General features: G+C 45.5%; 1 protein-coding gene across 3 annotated transcripts in view; it reads left to right on the top strand.

Moving 5' to 3' along the window:
• The window catches only part of LOC135909749 (uncharacterized), a 42,829-nt gene that overhangs the window by 14,805 nt on the left and 11,867 nt on the right, over positions 1 to 16,157 (top strand). For 2 of the 3 annotated variants that reach the window (XM_065441811.1, XM_065441812.1), the window contains exons 1-4: positions 4,320 to 4,436; positions 6,242 to 6,288; positions 9,264 to 9,299; positions 12,045 to 12,080. The gene's annotated coding sequence lies outside the window, so the exon portion shown is untranslated. Of the gene's footprint in view, positions 1 to 4,319; positions 4,437 to 6,241; positions 6,289 to 9,263; positions 9,300 to 12,044; positions 12,081 to 16,157 lie in introns of those variants that run through there. The other variant, XM_070522817.1, reaches the window with a different exon arrangement.

The following is a 16,157-nucleotide window of genomic DNA, read 5'->3' as shown; positions in this document are numbered from 1 at the left end:
ATACATCCACCCAGAAGGCTTATGTTGATGCATGATACCACGAAAATGTTTATACGCTTGCCTAAGAACAAGAGACGTTTGGTACTCACCGCCGTGGCACAGTTTTTGCGGCGTCCAGCTGGCGAGCACGAGGTGGAGGATTGCAGTCACTCCAATCGCGACGACTGCTTTGAAGAGGCGGTATGCAAAAGCACCCGTGTGCCGTGCTTTTGGTGAGCACTAAAAACCATAAGTGAAAAAAAAAAACTTATTCCGAGGCACTTCATCACGGCGTCTGCATTACTCACTGCACAGTCTCTAGATGTTAAACCTCATTAATAATGCGAATATAATTGTTAATCTCATTCAGCCACTTTGGGTACACCACGGCGGCCGCATTTCGATGGTGGCTAAATGCGAAAACACCCGTGTGCTTAAATTTAGGTGCAGGTTAAAGAACCGCAGGTGGTCTAAACTTGCGGAGTCCTCCCCTACGGCGTGCCTCGTAGTCAGAAAGTGGTTTTGGCTCGTAAAACCCCACAATCTAATTTTATTTTTTTTTAACTTTCGGTACACGTGTGGTCATTCCATCTTTCCCAAGAGACTGCAATTCACAAGCTAAGAATTGAACTGGATTCTGGGATTTTACGTGCCAAAACAGCGATTTGATTACGAGGCAGGCCGTAGTGAGGGACTCCACAATAATTTTGACCCCCAGAAGATCTTTAAGGCACGCCCAATTCACGGAAAAAGGGAGTTTTTGCATTTCACCGCCGTCAAAATTTATCCGCCGTGGCCGGGATTCAATCGCCCAACCTCCGTGGTGAGAAGCACAACACCGTATTCGCTAAGCCACCGTGACAGCTACCAGTTAAGAAATGGTAAACGTTATCGATTGGCGCAGGACAAGCCTGCATGTCTCGGAAGTTTCTCCAATGTTATCCATGGTTTTTTCCCTTGTCACTTCTCACTTGACATAGTGTAATTTGATTGTATGCGCGATGCGAATGGTGTAGTACTTTGTGGAAGCCACGCGGGCACCAGTGATTACGCTGGAACTTTGAACAAGTCTTCTTTCAAGGTCGCCGCTTCGACCTGTAGATCAGATTTCGACGGCTGCCGACTGTTCTTATCATTATCGTTGTGCTTCAAGTGTCCCTCGATTTTGTTGGCACAATTTCGCCCAATACAGTTTCGTCATTCACAGTTTTGCTGCGGTCTCCTTTACCATGACTACGACAGGAACTGTGGTGGAGGTGTTTCGCGTTCACGCAGCGACTCCCCCGTAACGCCGTGATAGAAGCCCGAACCGCGACATCATCCCGGGCCATCAATCTAACCTCTGACTGCGAAACCAGCCACTGGAGTGCAGACTTCTTTCCGAGAAGATGAGGAAGTGCCCGGCTACGAAAGCAAAAACACTGACAACCCCAGTGCCAACACTGATCGTACTGCAGCCTCGTAGGGAGCGACCGACGTTCCGCGGATCCCCACTTCAGGACCCGGAAAGCTTGTTGGAAACGTATAAACGCGTCGCTACATTTACCAACTGGAACAGCGACGAAAGTTGAGCCATGTCTTTTTCCCATCGGAAGACGCTGCCAAGACGTGGTTCGAGAATTGTGAAAGCACCTTAAAACGTTAGACCTACTCCACTGCAGTTACCTGCAGACTTTCACGTCATAAGCCTTTCTGTGCCCACTGATTATCTCTGAGACTTTGTGTCTTAGCTGCTTTGTTCGTTTTCTTTACATCGGGTGCTTTTGATTTTCGCTTTTGTGTTCGTTTGCAGCATCGAGACGATGCTACTTAAGAGGAGGGCATTAATAAGTGCACAAGTGTACGTCTTTGTGTTTCTTCAGTGACCGTTTCTTTTTGTTTTTCAGCGGCAAGAAATATTAAACATTATCGCTCGATGCAGGCTGCGCCTACATGTCTCGGAAGTTTCTCGAATGTTATCGATGTTTCTTTCTGTTGTCTGCTGCCGCCTAACTTTGCCTAATCTGATTGTATGCGGGGCCGAATTGTGTAGTACTTTCTGGAAGCCAGGCAGGTGCCAGCGATTACGTTGGAAACTTTGATGCGTCATGCAGAAAAGTTGATGCACTCGACCCGCAGATCAGATTTCAACAATTGCAGATTGCTGACTGCTATCGCTGTGCTTCGAATGACTCTTGTTTTTGCGGGCACAAGTGTTCCAATAAAAATTTAGTTTCGTGATTCACAGCTTTGGAGCTGCGTTCTTCGATGTCACTGCACGTCTCCGCCTATTCCTGTCTAACACCTTCCGCACGAACTTGGGTAACTAAGTGGTCCATGACCTCGGGTTCCTGGGCTGAAGGAACTGGGGTTGATACTAACTGACGGGCGTGCTCCATAGAATCACCATTTTTTAAAACTTCACTCGGTGTGTGCTATGCGTGCTCGTCTGTATGCAGCCCATTCACGCCAGGTTGAGGAACTAGGTATGTGCCTCTACGTATACGCCCTTTTTGAGTAACGAAATAATCCTTTAATAATTCGGAAATAGAATCCTGAAGCTATCGAACCAGCTCATTTGAGGCAAACTTGTCTGAATATATATTCAGACAAACGCCGCGCTCGTGCTTCACAGCGGCACTGCTAGATAACGCAATGTGTCCACATAGAAGCGTCAGAGGAGCCCGCCTGTAGTACACGTTGATTACATGACGCGTTTAGGCTGTGGCAGTAATGTGTATTGCTACATTACATCGATACTAGTTATATTATCCTCGGCAATAATCGGGAAATGGATCGTGGCAGTTCCTTTGTTCCTCCATGAGATACATAAACTTTACATTATCCCGAGAGTTTGTTTAAGCTCGTTGTAGGATAGTTTGATCATTATACATATTTCATTATTCTACCGAACTATTTTTAGTTCACCGGCACGTTCACCATCACACAGTTCCACTGTCTGATCTATTACTAGCTGAGACAACAATGAAGTGTGCTATTTTGGTAGCTGTCACGTTGCTGCCACAGGGACCCGACAGACTTAGCTCAGTTATAAACTACTAGGGCACGTCAGCTCTTACTGGCCGTCATGCCTGCGTTGTGATAAGAGTGGAATGCAAAATCGCTAGCCCATTTCGGAACATGCCAAACAGTCGCAGGTGGTCAAAACTATTTCACAGCCCTTTACAAGGGCGACTCTTATCGCCCTTGCGTTGTTTGCTTGGTACGTTTGTCCCCGTCAGTCTCTCTAGAAACATTACTGGAATTGCGTGCGCTTTGCGAAGGAACACTCAAAATTGTAGAGCAGCAGAAGAGAAGCTTTGCTCTTAAACATCATGGTCAAAGCGTATAAATCTCGGTGTAAATAATACAGGATAAGATACACGTTTCTGTTTCGGTCTCTCGTAATTCCCAACTGGAGCGAGCTGTTTGCCGAGTTGAGGTGATTGGTGACAAGGTCTCTCTATGTGAGGGACGCCGATGCATGGGCTGTCCAGCATGGGTAGCCTTTTCTATTCCAAAACAACTTTTGCTTTTCGGCACCTGTGCAATCCGGTTGACATACATATTGTTTCTGCCGCACCAGCCGAGTTTACATTACCGTGTAATTTCATGAGACTGCTTTATTTGAGTCCCCATATTGGCCGGTATTCAGAAAATCCATCTCAGAATTTCGTTTCTTAAACTTCGAGTTGCAATGTGTACTATTGGTGCCGCATAATCGTTGATTTTAAAGCTCTTCCATTAGCTGGTATCCCAAAATGGCAACAGTCTGTATAGCTATGCATGATTTACAAGAGCTTTATAGACTCACTCCATTTCAGCCACATTTAGTATTTTCACCAGTGGTGACAGCTACCACGCGCACCACGCACCTTACAACGACCACGTGTCAACGTAAAAAATTGTTACTCGCAGCTTAGTGCCCCCTTATGCACTTGCCGTGCCAAGGCACTCGGAGCCTGCAGCATTCATTAGTAGCAAACATAAAGCGCATCCATCAGATTTAATGACTGAAAAACTTTCCTTGAGTCCATTTCAAATAAGCGAAGTGTCACGCGTCCTTTTTAGCCAAAGAGAAAAACACTTTCATGCAGCTCTGCTATCTGCTAACTTGTCCTCCAAGCTCTGGTGTACTCGTTCCGTAACTGGCATATTTTTCTGCGTCAAGTGCGCAATTGAGATTGGCACGGGGGAAATGAAGTCAAGCTAATCTAGTCGACATGAGCGAGGTCGCTATTTAGGTCGGTGTCGGAAAAATTACTATATTTTATCACAACCACTAGGTCAGCGAGAATACACGGAGGAGAAACTACTATATAAGCAACGGCAGCATCAGCAGCTCAATTCAAAGCGCCATTCTTCCCCTCAAATCAGCCGACGCCCGAATACTCCGTAAGAAATGATTTCATTTAAGACAATTGCCTTTTCAGCTGCGCTCATAATTTCAGCAGTCGGTGGGACATCTGCGGCTGGCCGTGAGTATCAACTATTTCCAAACACTTTTCCGGTGTATTGTTTTGTGAGTGGTACCTGAATTGGTGCCCTCGGGGTGATGCAAAATTCCGAACTCTACTGTAACGCTCCTTTAGGCACTGTTTTAATCGTTTGCGACTTCTAGCGTCAATACCTCTCCAAGCGCATTCACATTTGGGTGTCCGAGTGGTCGGCAACAGTTTTTTCGGCGAAACAAATGCATTAGCCACGATACTCGTCAGCAGAAGTGCGTAAAATAGGGTAGCACTTCTCCTCATGACAACTAATCAGTGAGGGTCCTGCCTCTTTCTTTACGTAAACGTTTGCTACTAAAGTACTAAAATCGAATTCAGGAAACTGTACTTAAGGACACTGTACCAAGTTCGAACGCTCATACTCGAATACTTCTAGCGAATCTTAGAAGAGCACTGCTCTATACTGAGAATAGTAGGCGTTGAATGTCTTCCGGTTATTTTTTTCCTAAAGCAAGGAAGACGACGCAATTGACAAGCGTATGCACCTATATATCGGGTGTTTTCTTCAACTGCACCAAAGCTTAAAAAAATGCATGTGGCAGAAAGTACAATTCTAATCCTTGACGTCAATTACTAGATCAGACGGCCATTACTTCTACGAGAAATCAAAATACATAATGAAGTAATTCAGATAAAAAGAATAACTAAGTGTATAACCATTAGCATTACGGCCACTATTTCAATCTAAGTATTATAGCCGGTAAGTTCGCAAGGCGTATTCACATTGAACGAATTCTCGGGAATGCACCAGTTTGGAGATATTAAGTATCAAAGTTTCTGACGAAGTGCGTTGGCGTTCCAGTTGCTTTTCTTTTAATAAAACGCTGTTTTATTCACTGAAGCGCAAAGGTAACTGGAACACCAATGCATTTAGTCGGACACTTTGAAAATTATCATCTCGAAACTAGTGCAGTCCTAAGAACCCGTTCCAAGTAAATACGCCTTCAGAACTCACCGGCTATAGTTCGTAAATTGAAATAGTGGCCGTAATGCTCAAAATAAAAAGGTAGTGAATTTAATTATGCTGATTATTCAATTAAGTACTTTGATTTCTCGTAGGACTAATGGCCGCCAGACCGAGTAATTTACATCATGGATTAGAATTGAGCCATCTGCCACAGGCAAGCATTGATGCAGCTCAAAAAACGCCTTGTATCTGAGAAGTTAATATCATCTTTTACTTTCCTAAAGGAGTTCTTGTGGAACTTAGGAATACATGCATCCTCAATTGAAAAAAGAATAGATTGTATGCGCGAATAGGGGCAGCAGTATTGCAGCGATGACTTTTCTGATGCGATTCCTTTTCGTTTTCTGTCAGCGGTATGACGACACTCCGTCATCGTTATCAATGGGATCTGCCAGCCGCCAACGGCGACTGATAAGAGTCGCGTAGAATCATGCGGAAGACATCGCTGCAAAACAGTGACCGTACTGACGCACGAAATAGCCTATTTTAATAAAACCAACATAGAAAACTCACTGGTAGGCATAGCAGAAATGAATGGCAATTTTAATTGAATTGTAAAAATAATAGGAAAGACAAAAATTACTGACAATGACAGACGACTTATCAGCGGTGCGAGCCAGACTTAGAACCTGTGCGTGACGCCTTCGACGCTCTCTCAATCCCTCGAAGTCAGTGCCTTAGCTGACCTATTTGGCCCTCGCGAAACGGAACTCGAAGGCAGCGACCAAACTATTGCTACGCAAGGAATGGTGAAATATTTGTGATAAATTGAATGTTGACTTTTGCTTTCGGGTCTTGTTTGCAGAGCAATGTGTACAAGTCATTTTTCCGAATATCTTCCACTTTGGCGAGGTAAGTGGCCCTTCGAGACATAAGCACTTTCGATGGTTTAAATATTGACAATTTGGCGTGACCGAGTTTCGCAGAAGGGCTATAAGGATCTAAGCGCAGCTCAGGCACAAGTTTAAGCAGCTGAAATGATCTGCCTTGCCTTTATAATAATCCATAAGCCAAAGAAGGGCGTGAACTACAGATTTATCTGAATAATGTGAAAGATGGAAATAAGATGGCTTCGCAAATAGCCACTAAATATCCCTAGACTCCTCGTTCCTATTGATTCAGCTATCCATTTGCAGTTCTGCTGAATACACAATAGAACTATTGTACTTGAATAATAAAACTTGTGTTGTACTTAGTGCCGCGCAGTTACAGCGTTACTATCCAGCGATGTTTCTCTGGGCACTACGCATTGCTCATCCAGGCCGGTATTCATATAAAAGCTGTTGCCCTAGAATCGCTCGGAATAGCAAATTCCAGTCATTCTTGGCGCTGGACATATTATTGCGGAAGATGGACAGCCATTGGCAGAAGCACTCACGAGGGAAATTCTCTGTGGATTTGGTCGCAGGAGAAACGCACTCGCCGTACATCAGCCCAAGTAACAACCGCAACCAATCCAAATCATAGGCTACATGATAATGTACTATAGGGGCGACAAGCATAAAACATGAATTATTGCTTTAGGCTCAGATGAAGTGCCTGTTTCTGTTCCGCTCCACAGCTAGCGGCTTTATCGGGCAAGGTGGTGATTCTGCCGTCTTCAAGTTTGTGTGCTGTTGTTCCCTGACCCAAATACACATAATGACACATATCTTTCCTGAAAATCACAATACACAAAATTTTTTGGTGATAAGATGACTGCTGCATATTTCGCCTCAGTTCAATTTTGATGGCCCCTTCAATGTGGCGATATTGCTCGAACGTTAATAATACAGGGCTCAAACGACCACGACCCTTACCGCGAGAAAAAATATAAGCAATGCATGCTTTTGTAGTTCACCTCGCATCCCGAACAAAAAATGTACCCAGTGAAACAACTTTTGCAATTACCCGCATTTATGTAAGGTCCCTGGCCACTGGCCGCGGGGGCTCAGCGGCTATGCAGTTGTGCTGCGAAGCACCAGGTCGCGGGCTCAGATCCAGGTCGTGGACACCACATTTTGAAGGGGGCGAAATGCGAAAGCGCCAGTGTGCCATGCCTCGAAGGCACGTTGAAGGTCCCCTGGTGGTCAAAATTAATCCGTAGCTTTCCACTACCTTGCATTTTATTCAAATTGCTCTTCTTGTACGTAACACCCCATAGTTCAATCCACGTACCTGGCAGAGCGTAGCGTAACATTAGGAGCCATTTTAAGCCCAGCAGCTACACGGCGATCCCGCGACTTGCTCTTTTGCATTGATTTGCATTCGCCCTCCGGGCCTGTTGGAGACAGAGACCCAAGCTCCTGAATAACTATTTGTCATTTATTTTTAGCTCAGCAGCTACATCGATAGCTGCCATCCACTTGTCGGATGCAAGCTCATGCTTCAGGCATGGCTTCTTATATAATGTAGCTAAGACATCTCAGCAATGCTGTTCCGGACAGAAAGGTACGCGATGTCAGCCTTCTCTGCGATGCGTAAGTGTGGTTAGCATTGCCTAGATGGTACTGAAAGAATTACTGATCTTTGTCCCGGACTTGGGCCCTATAACGTAAACTATTGCAGTATGTTTCATTGCGATCTCCTGACGTCAAATTTGAGTAACTGCCGACGCAAACATGGGGCGTTAACCCGCAGGGTTGTTTAATGAGACCAATCGAATACTTTCCTCGTTTATAAGAGGTAGCTTTTGTTTGCTTTAAAAATGAATAACATTTCCTACACTGAGAGGCTTGTCTTATTTAATTGGCAGATAAGAGGCGAAGAGCACGGCTAAAGCGGAGAGGGGATTCGATGGGGCCGAGTGAGTGCACTGAAAATCGATAACCGGTTAAAGAGGGTGGTGCGGCATCTGCGATTGGTCCGCTTTCCCTTACTTAGCTTGGGGTGACTCATCTAAAATCGCGGTGGCATGTAACGGAAGGTTAAGAATGCCGCTAAAAACGATCATCAGCAAAGAAAAGTTGACTGAATGAGGTCGTAAACGTGCCGAAAGTGCTCGAAAACGTTACATAGCCACGCAAAAAGTAATAATATTGTACGCAAATAAAGCCATGCTTTCCGGCAGGAGCGAGTAGTCAGTGCCTGAGCGATTAGTAGCAGCCATCTTTTATTCCTTTCGGAACGGGACAGATGCGGCTATTAAGAAAAAAAACTTAGTTTTGTTCGACATTTTAATGCATCTTTAATTGCGTACACGTTACTTTGACGCGGTGAGTTTTCGTGGTTTTGTGAAGTCGCGTGACAGGCAGGTGAAGTGGGTGCAGACCGAAAACTTTTGGCCAGTCGCCGAGGTCTAATGGCGAAAAGCCGTCTAATGAGAAATAACTATTTCCTTTTGTTCTTTGCAGTCATGCATAATCAGTGCGTTCACACCATATCAGAAGGGGGGTTAGCGCGGTTTTCGTGAAGTCGCGTGACAGACAGGCGAAGTGTGGGTGGTTAAAAAAAGTTGTTGGCCAATGGCGGAGGGATGATTGCAAAATTGTAATAGAAAAGTATGGAATAGCTTTACGTTATAGCGCAGCTTATCCGAAATGGTGCGATGATCTTCACCAAAGAGTTGGCGCGTTGACATAGCGGACTATGGTTTCGTTGAAGTATTATATTTTATTATATATGCCCTTCCCTCGAAGACCGCTGGATCGGTTCAGGGGTGCACTTTCTTTAGGCAACAAACATAACTGATGAACCGATGCATGCTGGTTACAATCAGATTCTGCTCTCGTTATTCACATTCTTTGAACAAGCAGTAGCCGACTTGTTTTAATGCGAAGCAACCGCAAAAGCTTCTTTGAAGTTATGCGCAATGAATTGCCTGTAATGCAAATACTTCTCAATTTCAGTGCTTGGGCCAACCTCAGGACATGTGCCATAACGCGGTGAGTTATCACTTCGTCAATCATGGGGCATTAGTTATTTAAACATGTTGAAAACATTTGGGCTTTCCTAATTATGCTACGGCACACCCTCATTCCCTGCATACAAGCACACGAGCCTCACGTAACACCACATACGAAGCCTGTACTGACATATGGGGTGAAATGAACCACATAAATGTGAAACTCCATTCCTTAATTCGACACATTGCAAAATTTACTTAGCCCAAAGTTTCTTGCATCTTTTTTATACTGTGCAGTCTAGGTGTAAGCATTTGTCTACATGTCCTGTTTTATTAGTTATATTTCGTAAGAGTAAAACGACTGTAAATAAAATGGTGATAACTTCAAAGATCTACCTAGTTTGGATGTTAAAGTTCCGCCATATTGTAAAATTTTCTCACGGCTGCACTTGAGGGAAATGAAAAGAGACGTAGCAGCCCTCCGGGCATATCATAGCTTAAAATGTGACATAATTTCAGAACGTCCTTCACGTTAGCTTCCATGCAGGTTCCGTTTTACTATATTGTCCAAAGCATTTCGCCGCAAGACTGCTTGACTGCAAGACTGCTAGTATGTTATGCGGGGTTTTCGATGGGCCGTGTTTTGTAAGGAATCGTGAAGCAATAGCTTTTCCTTTCCCATAACGACTACAGCCAGTAATTACGTGGTGTATCTGCTTTGGCGGGTGATTCGAAATATTTTATCACCAGGCACGAAATGAGTGAGTGCACATGAAAACGTTATTGAATCACTTTGCTATTAGAAACCCTCACCACAAAATGCACAAGCGATCACTGACATACCCCGACCTCTGTTTTTTTTTCTTTTGTAATAATAGTCTGTGACAGTGCATGTCTTCGAAAAATATTACGTATCCTAAATTATAAATAAATTGCGCTGCATTCCTGCATGCCCAAGTATACATGTTGTTCACTGTGCCAGCATGTGCAGCATGTGCCAGAAGCCTGTGGCGACACAGTTTCTGAGGCGCCATGGCGCAACGTGGTGGGGAATGACGAAACTGTCTGGGTAGTACCAGTACAGGCTTGCATGTTCAACATTCCTTTGTGCCTTAAGGGCTATTATTTGAATTAAAGGAGCATGATGTCCAAAGTATAAAGCACATTTCAATCTCTGGTTCATCGCGCTTCTTAAGCATTGCTTTTTTCCCTTTTCTTGTGGTACATTCCCATGTGAAGTGCTGGGAAACATGAGCTGAGAAAAAATGCATTTTTCTTTAGCATATCGGCTGCGTGTTCCCTTCATCCCGCATTGCTTTTTACTACAGATTTGTTCGACGCGAAGTCAGCGTTAAAGTGGTAAATGATGTACGTACACTGAACATTATCAGTTTCAGAGGTGCGTAGAACAGCCCTCTTTAAGAGGTTACTGCTGCGATAGTTGCATGTGGTACAACACGAGCACATGCGCTCGGTGCTAAGCCTGGCTCCGCAGTCCAGCTTCTCCTTCGCGTTAATATAATAGAAGCCAAAAGATGAGCTTCGATTCAGACGTTCGAGTTAGCATCCCTGAAGATCATGCAGTACATACGTGACCAGGTGTTCATGTAGTACTAGCAGAAACAACAAACAGAGAGTTTTAGAATAGTGTTAGCAATCAAGTTAACGAAATGGCGTTGACCTCACAGTGCTTACTCCGCACATAATTGGGGCTACTGCGGCTTACGTATGTTATCCCAGCTTACAGTGTACGGATATTTTGACGCACTGAAAGTTTACAGGCTCTAAGAAACAGCATTGTCAAAAATCGTGGCACCCATGGCTCCCACTTAAGCGTGAATCTTCGTTATCGTTGACCGCTAGTAACTCCTGGTATGACCTTGCGCTTCTTCTGAACTCATCGGTATAGTTACTGGGGAACGCATAGTGCGTCTGATTTAAGAAATCGCGGGATGTTGCTGATCTTTATAGGCCTAACGAGACGCTTCGGCTTCGAAACGACAGGATGATTGCTAATGGAGTGTCTTGGTTCGGACATGCCCGGCACAAGGCACCAGACGGCACTCTTCCTTTAAACTTCATCTTTACGTTGGCATTTTTAGCTGCAAAAGCGAAGCGTTACGTTTTGCAGAGTGAGACAACCATCAGAATATTGTAATGACTTTGGACACTTTCCTATTCTATTAGCGAAATGTACAGCACTTGCAAATGTAAACTGCTATAAATAATTCTTTAATAAAGGTTCGATATTATTTAATGCATAACCTGTTCCTTTCTCGCATTGAGAAAGAAATTTCTAAATTCAGGACTAAGAGAAATCATCACCATATAGGTTTACCGATATGAAATCTGCAAGAGCAGTACACTTCAGATGTAGGGCGCTTCTTCATGCCTTTCTTTGTATGTGCAACTCCTATCTGTGCCTTCTAGCCAATTCCCGCGCAGTAGGAATAAATTACGAACAAGAAAAAGCGCCAATTATGTATTTCCGCCCTTTCGATTGCTTCCGGTGCATGCAGCTAGTCCAGCGGTAGCATTCCATATCTCTTTCTTTTGCTCAGACGGGGCCACCAATTGTATACCCGCTCAATGCATCTCGATGACGCACATATATCAAGGTAGCCAACGGACTCAAGCAGCGGGCGTAGCAAACTGGCCAAGTGCAGGCGATTTCCATGTTAAGTTATGCGTGAGCATGCGCTGTTCAAATCTCTACACTGTGAATCTCCTTGCACTGTTTTTGGGGGATGAATAATGCACTGTGTCTCCCTATTTCATCTTCCAGGCGAACGTGGTGGTAGTCGCCGAGAACATTTTTATCGTAAGTAACCATCGGCATTTATAACGCTCCTTATGATGTACTGGTCCTAAGCGGTGCTTATAAATCTAATCGATTTCGCATGCTTACAGAACATTGCATGCGCGAACCGCGATAAAACGGCAAGTTGGTAGCCCGTATCTCAGGTTTGTCAAATTATATTTTTGTCAGCAAATTTTAAGTTATTCTTCCATGTACAGGGGTTGTAAGGCTACACATCCCGCAGAGTGTTTTCAGGCGTAAGCCCTTATTGGCTCGTGAGTGTCCGGGCGCAGTCCGTGGTGGATGCAGGAAAGCGGTGATCACCGGCGAGGGGAGCAAGGAGAGGAGGCGCCATGCCAGTAGCGCTGTGCGAGTGGCCGCGTAGGGGAGCGCGCACAAGCGCGTGGGGGTGCGCGATCATCGGCGACAAACCTTGCAGCCATGTGGCTGTGAATGCATTCCATGCTCGCGGCCACGGCGGCGTCCGTTCGCAGAACAGTTAAGACAACAGCAAAAGAGGCTGTCATAGATAGGCTTTCGCCCATCGCAGTTTAGCTCAGCGAAGTGCCCATATATGTTCTAAGCGTAACCATGCAATGCGCTGGAAATAATTTACAGTCTCCTTAGACGAATAAATAATTAAGTCAATATGATATGACGCGATATCATATTGACGGCAGTCTGGATATCAAGTTACCGCAGTCGGTATATATAATAAACGTACCGAGTTTGCAGGAAAACTAGCAGTTTCGCCTGAACGGGGAAACACCGAGTGGGATAGCAAATTAGCAGACAGCTATGCGAAGCAAGGATGGTAGCTTCGCCGGCCACATAGGTTTGGCAACAATCGCTTGCCAACTGAATTAACAAGCATGGTGCCAACGCGCGCAGCCAAACATTCACACATCACACTCAACGACCGCGGACACTCACTGTCAAAACCCTGCCGTGAGGAAGAGCGGTAGCGGTAGCGAGCGAATTGATCTCGGGCTTTCTACGCTACAACGCAAACTGACCGGCGAGAACGCAGCACGCACAAATGTATGAGCCGTCTGCAGGCCGCTTTCAAGATAGGGTGAGCGCTACCACGCAAAGTACGCAGTTGCTTGCAGGGGTAGAACGCCGCCTCCCCTCCCTACCGCTCTGCCTCTCCGCTTTTCTCCCTCGCGTGCGATACTGAGCTGCGATCGCCGGTTCCCCTTGTGCGCCGTTGCGAATGACGCAATTGCTTCCACAGAACAACGCCGCCCCCCCCAAGGCGTTTCCCGCGGCTGAAGACTGCGCGTTTCATTTGAACTTTCCGCTCTTGCGTGGCTATGGTGTTGGGCGTAAGCACGAGGTCGCGGGATCAAATTCCGGCCACGGCGACCGCATTCCGACGCGGCGAAATGCGAAAACAACCGCATACCTAATTAGGTCCACCTTAAGGAATTCCAAGTGGCACAAATTTCCGAAGTCCCCCATCGTGGTTTTGGTACGTAAAACCCCATAATTTACTGATAATAGAGAGTTTTAGTGCAGGGGACGCAAGGCGTTGGGGCCCCTAGTGCTTGGGTGCGTTTGCGTTTGCGTACGCAAGCAGAAACACGTTATAGGTTAGCGGCCCCAAACGCAAGACGCAGTGAGGTCGCATGCGCTCGCAGCGCCATTAACGTCTGATCTTTGCTGCGTTATCATATTTTAAAACATGAAATCAAGCATATGAAGTAAAGCACATAAAACTATTCTTATTAAAAGCAGTTAATAGAGGTTTCCAGTGTCCGGTAATCGGGTAAACGCAGGCTGGGGCGTTGGGGCGGAGCCATGAAATAGAGCGGCCTGCATGGTGCTGCCACCTGGTGGCGCAGAGCTCAAACAGACAAAAACAGTTAATTTTGCAGTAACCAAGTGTATTTTACTTTGCTGCGGGTACAAATTTTGGCAGCAACACAATTACGCCAGTGCCGAAAATTTACACCAGCAGCGAAGTAGAATAGTCTTGGTTACAGCTATATTAGCTGCTTTTGTCAGTTTGAGCTTTGCGCCGCCAGGTGGATGCACCATGGAGGGCGCTCCCGTTTATGGCTCCGCCCCAACACCCCAATTGCGTTTATCCGAATACCAGACACGCTAAACCTCTCTAATACATATAAAAACGACGTCTGTTGACACTTGGCGAAATATTTATTAGATTATCTACCCGCTAGCTACTCGTAAGTTCTCCTACACCGCAAGAATCACGTGGGTAACGTGACCACTTCGGGGCAGCGATGCTTTCGGGCCGGCCAAACAACCCAAGGACGCAAGTAGACGTAGCGGCCTGCGCATGCGCAGTATCGTCACCCCTAGTTCCTGCGTACGCAAGCCGCTTGCGTCCCCTATACTAAAACTCTCTAATGAGCTCCCCTCGCGCGCTTTGACATACAATATACAACGTACGGCGCACGGCGAAGTGTGTTAGCGACCTTGCACATTAGAGAGTTTTAGTTTAGGGGACGCAAGGCGTTGGGGCCCCTAGCGCTTGGGTGCGTTTGCGTACGCAAGCAGAAACACGCTATAGGTTAGCTGCCCCAAACGCAAGCCGCAGCGAGGTCGCATGCGCTTGCAATGCTATCGACGTCTTATCTTTGCTGTCTTATCATTTGTTAAAATATGAAATCAAGCATATAAAGTAAAGCACACAAAACTATTCTTATTAAAAGCAGCCACCTGGTGGCTCAAAGCTCAAACCGACAAAAACAGCTAATATTGCATAACCAAGTGCATTTTACTCTGCTGCGGGTGTATATTTTTGGCAGCAACACGATTATGCCAGTGCCGAAAATTTACACCAGCAGCTAAGTAGAATAGACTTGGTTACAGCAATATTAGCTGTTTTTGTCCGTCTGAACTTTGCGCCACCAGGTGGATGCACTATGCAGGCCGCTCCCGTTTACTCCCCCGCCCCAACAACGCAGGCATCCGCCTGCGTTTACCCGAAAACCGGACACGCTGTACCTCTCTAATATATATATAAGGACGACGTCTGTCGACACTTGGCGAAAGATTGATAAGATTATCTACCCGATAGCTACTAGTAAGCTCTCGTACACCGCGAGAGTCACGTGAGTAACGGGACCGCTGAAGGGCAGCGATGTTTTCGGCCGCACCAATAACCCAAGGACGCAAGTAGACGTAGCGGTCTGCGCATGCGTAGTACCATCGCCCCTAGTTCTTGCGTACGCAAGCCGCTTGCGTCTCCTAAACTAACACTCTCTATTATGCAATTCATCACGGCAACGGAAAAATGCGCCTGAGCTATCCATATTATTGCTATCACCATCAAATTATTCAAGCAATAATGCAGCAAATATCTGCAGAAAATGTACGCACCTCAAATGTGCTCACCCAACGGTCGAAATTCGTGACCCTTGGAACAGTGACTAGATTGCGTATAACAATATTTAGGGGGTAGCGACCGCGAAAGTGAAATAAGAACTTCACCCAATGAAAGGCCACCGCTAACATACAGATGGCTGCAAATTAAGCATCACTACATTGCCAAAGCCTTGAGTAAAATAAATTGAAAAATCTACTGTGCTATTAAAACGGGAAAGCTAATGGTCATGTCACATGTTCCTTCCCCATTTTTCTGTGATCATCTAACCTTCCCTTTACTCTGCCTTGTTTTGCTAGTGCGCAATATTCACGAGCATCCGTATTATTGAGAACCGATATAGTTGAGAGCATGTTGTTTAATAATATAATTTAGCAACAATGTAGCGATATTGGAAAGAAATTAGTTTCATGCATGTGAAAAGAGTGGTAAATGCTGTGTCACTAAGAAGTGACATCCCTCGACGTTTACGACTCTCTGAGTGGCCAGAATGACAACTTCAACACTGAAAGAAATTGGCTTGGTGTATGTGAAAAGAGTGGCAAATGTTGCTTCACTTAGACGTGAGATCACTCGACGTTTACGACTCTCTGAGTGGCCAGAATTGCACCGTGAGATTTCAACGGGTCAGGGAGGCTTTGCTTGCCTAATGAGATCCCTTATATTCGTTGGTATGCGAAATAATTTTACTCAAATGTTTTGTTAGCAAAGCCTAATACATAGCTTACGACTTAAGTTGCCGG

Source organism: Dermacentor albipictus, chromosome 8 (assembly GCF_038994185.2).
Source record: "Dermacentor albipictus isolate Rhodes 1998 colony chromosome 8, USDA_Dalb.pri_finalv2, whole genome shotgun sequence".
Taxonomy (NCBI): Eukaryota; Metazoa; Arthropoda; class Arachnida; order Ixodida; family Ixodidae; genus Dermacentor; species Dermacentor albipictus.
Note: the sequence above shows the minus strand (reverse complement) of the source record. Positions and strands in the feature narration are given on the sequence as shown.